Source organism: Lygodium microphyllum, chromosome 21 (assembly GCF_053477565.2).
Source record: "Lygodium microphyllum isolate KBCC chromosome 21, Lygodium_microphyllum_v1.1.10, whole genome shotgun sequence".
NCBI classification, from domain to species: Eukaryota; Viridiplantae; Streptophyta; class Polypodiopsida; order Schizaeales; family Lygodiaceae; genus Lygodium; species Lygodium microphyllum.
Window position 1 is genome coordinate 64,682,402 of NC_141155.1, and position 10,522 is coordinate 64,692,923.

Sequence of the window (10,522 nt, forward strand, 5' to 3'; positions counted from 1 at the left end):
ATTCTCTCTTCTCTCTTTGTTTTTCTCTTTTCTTTACTTCTCTCTTTCTTTTTGTTGATGAAGAGATGTATAGAGAGAAGAAGGGAGACAGATCAACACAAGGGAGAGAGAGAGAAAGAGAGAGAGAGAGAGAGAGAGAGAGAGAGAGAGACGTTGTTCGAGAAGTCATGTAAGACTTGGAGCTGAAATGGATGGAAAGATTTTAGGCACGAGTACGGGACGGCCCACTAGGTAGACTGTTGTAGCTATGACGATAGAAAGAAGAGCCTATATGATGTACTACATGTACCTTCTATTACCAATAATCTATTGTCGATTGGACAGATGGCATAACAAAATTTGCAAGAATCTACAGTCGGTTGGATAGATGATTTCAAGTGATACACATGGCTGTGCATTCAAAAGTACAAGGATGAGGTACTCAATGTCTTTAAGCAAATGGGTTTATAAAGAGAAATGCAAGTCAGATGGTTCGTTGGAAATGTATAAACCCGGCTCATTGCAAAGGGATATGCACAACAATACGGCCTAGATTATGAGGAGACTTTTAGCTCAGCTGCCAAGATGGAAATGGTGAGAATAGTCATTGCATTAACGACTTCCAAGTGCTGAAAATTATGACAAATGGATGTCAAAAATGCATTCTTGAAGAGGTATATAGGGAGTAGTGTGAGGGTTATGTACACAACCTGAGGTGTATATGGATGTTGGCTAGCAACCCCGTCTATCATGTTAGATCCAAACACATAGAGATTCATTACAATTTCATCAGGGAAATGGTACTTGCAGGGTAGATTGATCTACTTCATGTGAAGACAGAAGACCAGGTAGCCGATATCTTTACCAAATCACTTGGTAAAGAGAAATTCCTTCACTTCAGGGATCTACTTGGAGTACAACAACTAGTATGAGCTCAAGAAATGGAGTTTGAGAAGGGGGAGGATGAGCTTGATAATTTTGATCTTAAAACACCTCCATCCATTGAGATTGAGGGTGAAGACAAGAAAAAATAGATAGAAGATCACTTAGACATAGGTAAAAACAAGAAGGAAGAAGTAGAGCTTAGAGACACTACCACTCCCTATATAAGTGTTTATGGATCCAACACCATGGTATAACTCTTACAAATGTCCCAATTCTCCCCCAAAAAGACTTGAAAAAGTTTGAAATAAGCTGGAGTGAGTAGAAGATCAATGGGACTTATTCATACCTCAAGGTGGTGACTATAATGAAAGCCTGAAGTGAAGCTCTTCTTCTTGGGCCTAACAAGTGATAAAAAAGCTGATTGAGTAATACTTTTTTGCATTGATTATATCTAGCTTTTGCAATCACAAGCTCTTTTTCTTCTCGTGCCTAAGCAAGTGATGAAAAAGCTCCTTGCAAAATACCTTTTTGAATTGATTATATCTAGCTTTTGCAATCAAAGGATTTAGTTTTTTTAAAAAAATTTGATACACAATTTTTAGATAGTAGGTGTAGGTGACATTTGCAAATTAATTATGCAAGAGTATTTAGTGCATATAGCTAGAAGGGTGGCAGGGCTATATGCCCTGCCACCTAATTTTATTCTCCTCTGTAACCGTCGCTATTTACGTCCGAAATTTACTCTGCAACTGTTACTATAAGTGTCGCTATTAGCATCATTATTTGCGTCGCTATTAGTGCCTCTACTAGCGTCACTATTAGCGATGCTAATAGTGACAAATCGATCGTGTCGCTAATAGCGATGACCAGGGTAATTTTTTCTATAAATAATTCGGTCACTTTAAACGTCGCTATTGGGTCTATATGTTGTAGTGGCATATGTACCCAAGAAGAGCAATGATACGTATCAGTGATCCAATTCCCTTCTTCATCTTTTCTATTATGTACTTCTATTGAGAGAATGCTTGTTCTTCTCTCAAGCATTATAACCTATGCATTAGATATAAAGAAGTATGTATTAATCCCTAAATAATAAGCGTTTTAAATCTATCCACACTACAAGATATAGGCCTTATACCGACGCTAAAAGTAACGAAAATATAAATAAAGAAATTTACCTTCGTTGTCGCAAAAAGCGTCGTTATTAGCAATGCCATAGAACAGTCGGTATTAGCGTCGTTATCAGCGTCGCTATTTGTGTCGGTATCAATGTCACATTTACCGATGCAAATAACGATGCTGATATGCGACACTAATACCGATGCAAATAATGATGTTGATAACGATACTCTACGAGGCTAATAACAATGCCAATAATGATGCGTGCATGCAATTTTGCAACACTAATAGCAAGGGTAACATGGAAAAAAAAAATTGTGGCAGGCCAGCAAGTTTCCCCTGCCACATATAGCACTATGTGCTTTATTTGGGCCATACAAAATAGTTTTTGCACTGTGTAAAATGCTCGTGTAAATAAAAACAAAGTGTACTTAAATCATAACACTAATATATGAAATAAATACATGATCACATAATGAAAGCGACTGGTACAATCATGGTAAGATATCACTACTACATAGAAAATGTCTACACAGATTAGGCGACTAAAAAAGGAGGGTATGTGAGCTCCATGGATCCAAGGGCGAGCTATATATCCTCGCCATTCGAAAACTTGTTCCGCCACAAAGGAGCATCGAACGAACTCTTCAAAAAAAAGAAACAACTACATATCAATTCACTATACAATAATGCATTCTAATTAAACATGGTAACTACGGACAAGAAAGATGAGTGACTTACAGGGCCACCGCATCTATACAATCGCTCGATCAATGCAGTGAGATTGTGCCTCTTTGCATATCGAGTCTTAAAGCCGATCGGATTGTGATTTGTAATGGAATGCTACAAAGAAAAAAAAAAACTAACTGTCAGAAACATGATTGTCAGTACAAAGAATATTGCAAAAAAATAAGTAAGCAAAACAAAAGAAAAACTTACAAAGTCCTCCAGATATGTCCTGTGGCCACCACTCCCAAGATGATGAACCACTCCGGCCTCTAGTTGTACCCTCGCCTCCTCACGCTGCTGACTCCAATGTCCTAGAGAATCTGTAGCCTCCTCCTTCAGTCGGCGCTAGTCGTATGCATCTAGCCACTCGAGCTTTGCAGGCCCACTCTTTTGTCTATGTGATATATATGCACGTATGTAGTCCATCATCCAACCCGTAGAAAATTTATCTGCTGTGTGGCTGGAACCGGAAACTCCTCATGCAAGGATGCTACTATGTAGTCCTTGCTCCCCTCCGGTATGTTTTTTCAATGATCTAAGATGTTGTGCCAAAAAACTTCTCAGCACAACTCTCTCATGCGAGCCATCACCCTCCTCCCCTCATCATTCATGATGATGGCTCGTGACCTATCATCGATAAGATAAGCATATTCCTCTCGGATATGCCTAAGATGGGTCCTCTCCCACCTGTGATCATGCTCCTGGGCATATCCAGGAGACCCCTGTACATCTGGTGTACCGATCGGGGTAGTATCTATCGGTGTAGCACCCATAGGGGTGCCACCTACAGACAACTGAGAAAAAGATGAAGTAACTGGAGTAGACATCCCCACAAGTGTGACAAATCCTAAAGGTGATACAACTCCAACAGAATGATGAGATGGAGACATCGCGTCCGTATCTCCAGAGGAACCACCTAAGCCGCACTCCCTGGAACTGCCATGAGAGCAAGAAGTACCACCTATATCGTGTACCAACTGCGGGCTCACTGTCTTTGTATCTCTATAGCATCTCGCTGACCTAGAAGCACTCTCTCCCTCTAGCCCAAGTCTGGAGCGTCGACCTCGTCTGCTCAAAGCTGAAGCATCTGATCGCGCCGAAGTAGATCTAATAGAGCGGCCTGATGATGTCCGAGACAACTCCTAGTCTGTCATGTCTCTGTATCTCGCTATCTTATCTGGAGATATGCGCGTGAAGATATCCTATAACTCCTCACTACAACTCCTCATCGCTCATCCCTCCACTCATCCTGATGATCTAAGTATCCAAAAATGTCACCTGCACATACAAAAAATGATATTAGCATAATCAATTTAAATCATACAAAGCTTGGTAAGATAAATTCTAAAACAATGATCTCACTTAAAATGCATATATTATGTACCCTTATAAGCGATTAGTCAACGAATTGAGTAAGTGGATGCTCCAAGTATGAAGTATCCTATGGTCCCATGTCAATATCCTAACACAACTCTGCATACACTAGAAGGTCTATAGACATGTCACCACAAAAGGATGAGTCCACCTCGTTTCTTGGACTTCTGTATTTCCATCATTGTTACCCAATGTTAGCTCGTCTACATGCTCCAAGCTTTTGGTGGCCTCCACCCCTTGCAATATCAACCCCTCTATTTGCATATTGTCCTCATCTATGCTCAAAACATCGCTTTGATCATATACTCTCGCAATTCGGGGAGCTGAAGGTATAACATACCACCATCGATGTTGTTGGGGATTTTGATAGAAGATTACCTGTTCACAAACACGTACAAAAGATATTAAACTATGGTGACATACAATTAACAAAGCAATGAGTTCATGCACATGTTCACAATGGGCTGGAAATACAAAGGTGTTGCGCAAATCCATCCATTTTTTTTCGGAATCTATTTCGAGAAATCCAGATGGACCTCGTCAAACTATTACTCCAGCTCCTTCAAGTACCACTTTGAACCACTGCACATCGAATAGTATCGTGGAGAAGCTACGGTAATCCACTATAGCAATACTTTGCAAGTTCCCAAAATACTCAATCTCATATATAATCATGTTTGGATCCGTTGCTCGTCGTCGAATCTTTTGCTCAAAGCCTACCATGATAGGACAGTCTATTGTGGAACGCATTTTGTCAATACGCTCCACGCGAAAATGTCGTCTGCGTGACCACACTGTACTATATATTTTGTATTGTACATTGAAACACTCAAATTAGTTGTCGCATATAAAATATATATATGACAAATCCTAAACACGTCATCACCTTTGGACTATATCCCCTCAAGAACTCCCACTCCTCGATTGAGAGCTTCGCCCCTTCGTGAGATGCTGTGGTCAAAGCTCCATGCAACCATCACATTGACATGAACTGTGGCATCTCCTCCACGCCCTTGAGATATCGAATCGGTTGATGGTGTGTACTACATCAAAATTCAAATCATGCTTTCTCTCAATCTTGCCTAGCTTGCTGGTACTTGGTCAGCCACGTCTCCATAGAGAAATAATGCAACATACAAAAGCAATTCACCTTCTCCTCCATTGTTGCATCCATTCTCTTGTCTACCCCATTTTCAACCACTATATCTCCGGTCAGTCTATCATCGTCCTTCAACAACCATAGCATTTTGTTGTCTCGATCCACCGTTGATAGCCATTGTGAAAGATGCAGTTGCGCCTCAGACACCAACCAACCTTCAGCCATGCTACCTTTTGGCCGAGCTCGTTGTCGCACAAAGCCTTTTAGGTTTTCATGAACCAATCCAAGAAGAACATCCACCACATATGGATAGGTTCAACAATCTCCACTTCATCTACAATATGCACAAGAAGGTGGATTTGTATCGTAAGCATGCTGGTATGTAGGTATTTCTCAAAGAGACAGACTGTCTCCACTACTCCTCGCCTGGTGGATTCAATAGAGGATGTCTTAATCTCCTTCTGTGAGATCCATTGCACTAAAGTCGATAACATTTAAATGGCCTTGCATATTTCTGGAATAAGGCATCCTACAATCACGATCGGTAGTACAAACTGCCACAAATGAGAAAGCATTATGAATAATGGTTACACTCCAGATAGCAAAATGCGCACGCCAATTACAATTCATTCATAGTACAAACTTGACATATCTTATGCTAGTCATGGGATTTTAGCCCTAGTATTTAGAAAATGCAGACCTGAGAGAACTTATTATACCCGTTAGAGTACAAATAGACTTGACTATTTTCTTCACAATGCGTTCTTCTTTAGTGGACAAAACCCAAGGAGTGCAAGCTAGCTGCACGCGACCATCAGCACTCAACTACGACCAAAGCGCCTCCATCTTGCATACCTCCTTCAAATCCATTCGTGCCCCTATTGTGTCTCTCTTTCTTGTGATGTGGTCCCATAGCAAGCTGCCCATATTCTTGAAAATATGCATGGGATCCAACAAGTGGTTGATATGTAAGTGGGTCCAATATGGCAAACTAAGAACCATCGCATTCTGTTTGGATGTGACTCCGCGTGGACCATTTTCAGCTCGTACCAGCTTTCATACGTATTGAAGGTCATCCAAGAAAACCTTCCCTCAGTTCATGACCCTCTGGCAAGACAGCGGTTTGTCCTTGATATACCATCTTCTTCATGGTTCGTAACCTTCGGGAGTCTAACTGTGGCCCACACAATGGACATGCATGATTGAAAGGTGAGATGGATCGAAGCTTGCATTGGAGAGCTATGGCGGGAGAGCAAGAACAAGAAAGAGAGAGACAATAAATGGGAACTCCAATAGTCATGATGTGTGACCGGACCTTCCTTTATTCAAACTGTCACTAAAAGAATAAAGAATAAAATGACAGCAGTGGCGGTGATAGTCAGTGAAGTAATACACGGGCGGCTAGGCGGATGCGCCTTTATCCCCCTAGTGAGGAGTGAAAAGAAAAGAAAAAGACAGTACAACATATACACATGTACAAGAGGATGAGGAAAGACATCATCTCATCCCACGCCCATCAACCTCCTGAGGAAGGCAAAGCACTCTCTGTAGAGAGGCTTTTCGTGAGTAAATCTGTAGGACTCTGGTCAATTGAGATCTTGAAAAGATGAACAGACTTGTCCTCAACGACCCCACGTATGAAGTGATACCTCACCTCAATGTGTTTCGTCTTCACATGGAAGACCTGATTTTTGGCTAACTGAATAGCACTCAAAGAATCCAAATGCTGTGTAGGGATAACATCAATACCAAGATCAGCAACCAAATGACCCAACCAAATGGCCTCCTTACAAGCCTCAGTGACATCTACATACTCGGGCTCTATAGTAGAAATGGCCATGCATTTCTGCACCCTAGACATCCAAGAAATAGCACCTCCAACATAGGTGAATACATAGCCAGAAGTGGACTTTCTACTATATGCATGTCCTACATAATCAGAGTTAGTGTATCCTATGACTCCTGTATTCTGGCTGCCATAGCATATGCACATGCCTGTAATGCCCTTCAGGTACCTCATGATACCCTTCACGGCATCCCAATGCTTCTTGCTGGGTGTAGGCATATAGCATGCCATAAGACCAACTGCAAAGGCAATATCTGGACGAGTGGCGATCATGGCATACATAAGACTGCCCACTGCGAATGCATAGGGAATCTTGGCCATCTCAGCCCTCTGCTCATATGTCTGTGGACAATCAACCTTTGATATTTTCACATAAGAAGATAATGGACAGCCAATAGGCTTTACGTCCTGCATGCAGAAGCGCTCAAGGACTTTATGAATGTACTCCCTCTGTGACAAATAGAGGAGTCCCTAATGCCTGTCGCCTCTAATGTGCATACCAAGTATGTGAGAGGCATGTCCGAGATCTTTCATCTGAAATCTCTTCTTGAGCTGAGTCTTAAGAGCATCTAGATCATCATGAGCTTTCTTTGCTATCAGCATATCCTCCACATAGAGTATTAAAATCAATAAAGAACCATCACGGGTTTTCTTCGTGTAAAGACACGGATCTATAGCACTCCTGTTGTAGCCCTGTGACTGCATAAAGGTATCAAACTTATGATACCACTCCCTAGGTGCTTGCTTCAAGCCATAAAGACTTTTCTTCAATTTGCACACTAGGTGCTCCCTGCTAGGTTCTGCAAAGCCCTTAGGCTACTCCTTATAAATCTCATCATACAAGTCCCCATGTAAGAAATCCGTCTTAACATCCATCTGAAATAAATCCAAGTCAAGTTGAGCAACCAAAGCCAAGACTAAGCGCAAGGTGGTCATCTTAACCACAGGAGAAAAGACCTCATCAAAGTCCACACCATGCTCCTGCTTAAAACCACTTGCTACCAATCTAGCCTTGTATGCTGGCTTGGGGTGTTCAGGGGTACTTTTCAGCTTGTGCATCCACTTGCATGGCAAAGCCTTCTTGCTAGTAGACAAGGAAACCAAATCCCAAGTGTCATTCTTATGCAAGGAGTCTATCTCAGACTGCATAGCCCTCTCCCAGGAGTGACTATCACCCCTGCGCATAGCCTCATCATTAGTAAAAGGCTGTCATGTATCTGTAACCAAGACATAATGCATCGAGGGCTAAAATCTACCAGGTGGATGTCTGTCTCTAGTAGACCGTCTCACGGTAGGCTCTACTTCCTGCCCAGCTGCCTGTCCAACACCCTGACCATGAGCATTTGCTGCAGGTGTAGGTTGTCCAACTAGCTATGTGAGAGCTCTCAGCTCCTCGTGAAATATGACCCTGAGAATCTCAATAACTTTCTCAGGCTGCTAATGCATCTTGTCTTCATGGAAGACTACATCATGACTATGGATGACTTTCCGCGCCTGCGGATCCCAGAGACGGTAACCCATCTCACCTGCATCCCCATAACCAAGGAAAATGCATTTGATACTTTTAGGATCCAGCTTACTTCTCTTGTCCCTGTTGGGCACATGGCAAAATGGCTCACATCCAAAGACATAGAGATGAACATAAGAGGGAGGTTTTTCAATCCATACCTCTTCTACAACCTGGAAATCCAAACCACTAGAAGGTGATTTGTTTATGACATGCATAGCTGTGCTAACTGCCTCAGCCCAAAAGCTCTATGGTAGGCCTACATGGCTAAGCATATTGCGTACATGCTCCTCGATGGTTCTATTAATCCGCTCAATTAAACCATTCTAGGGGGGGTGTAGGGGGCGGTCAACTGACGCTTAATACCCCTATCATCACTTAACTGCTCAAAAGCCCATGAGACATACTCACCCCCATTACCTGTCCTTAGGCATTTTAGCCTATACCCACTCTAGTTCTCAACCAAGGCAAGCCATCTTTGAAACACAGCCAAGACATCGGATTTCACCTTAATGGGATAAGCCCAAAATTTTTGTGAAAAATCATCTATGAACGTAACAGAATACTTTGCAACAGCCATAGACTGACAAGGCATGGGCCCACAGACATCTGAATGTACCAATGCCAAGGGCTCACTCATGCGTGGCCTACCAGAATTCTTATGTGTAGACCTAGTCTGCCTGCCATAAAGACAATGCTCACATGAATCAAAACATGCATAAACAAGGGGCGATAAGTACTGCAAACCAGAAAGAATTTTCATTCCCTTCAAAGACATATGGCCCAAACGGGCATGCCAAAGAGATACATGGGGGGATAAAATCCACAGAAAAAACATGATCAAGGGAAGAAGCGGATACAATCAAGGGATAGAGGCTGCCAGCCTTGGCACCTCTGGCAATCACAAGTTTGCCACCACGAGTGATCTTCCATGCAGAGTCTCCAAAAGATACATGATAACTTGCGTCATCAAGCTTTCCAGCTGACAGGAGACTGCGTGTCAAATCAGGTACATGACGTACATCCTGCATAACAAAACTACTATTAGAAGGAAATTGCAGCCTAACATCACTAATGCCCACAATATCAAGAGAGCTGTCATCACCCAAGCGCACAGAACCTGAAACAGTATGATATGAATGAAACCACTCTCAGCAAGGTGTCACATGAAAGGACGCACTTGAGTCCAAGAGCCAACACTATGCATACATAGAGTGTATTTCTGTTATCTGCGAAGCACTAGAAGAAGCTGCAAGGATATAATCATCATCATCAACATCCTCAGGCTGCATAATAATGATCTCTTCAATTTTAACACTGGACTTTGTAGGCACTATGCTGCAATCAGAAGACTTATCCTGCACTTTGTCTTTCCTCTTATCTTTGCGCCTTTCATTGCGCAGTTCATGACATTGTGGCCTAATATGGCCCTTTTTCCCACAATGGTGACAAGTAACATCTGCATACTTGCCACGCGATTTGCTACATGACTTCCCACGAGACTTGAACCAAGATTTTTGAGAATCCCGTCCACAGCCACTACCCACTGCCATTCTTTCCATACCCATCATTCCTGCCTCTAACTGTCATAGCATCTGACACACGAGAGGCATCCAAATTCTTACGATTAACCTCTTTCTGCAGAAGAGCACTCTCAACATCAGATAATTTCAAGGTAGCAGTAGAGGCGCATAATGTAGTGCGGAATACATCCCATGACTCATTAAGAGTACCAAGCAAGAAAATATGAGTGACATCCTCTGCAAAAGTGATGTCCTGTGAAGTCAAGTTATTGAGTATAGCATGGAACTGGCTCAAGTGAGCAGACATAGTCAAATTCTCCTTCATGCATAGATCCATAAGCTGCTTCAGCCAATACATCCGACTCGCTGGACTTTTCTTGTCATAGAGATTCTTGATTTTATCCCACAACTGTCATGCACTTTGTTCTTCCTCAAATACATTGTAATGAGCTTGTTCTATG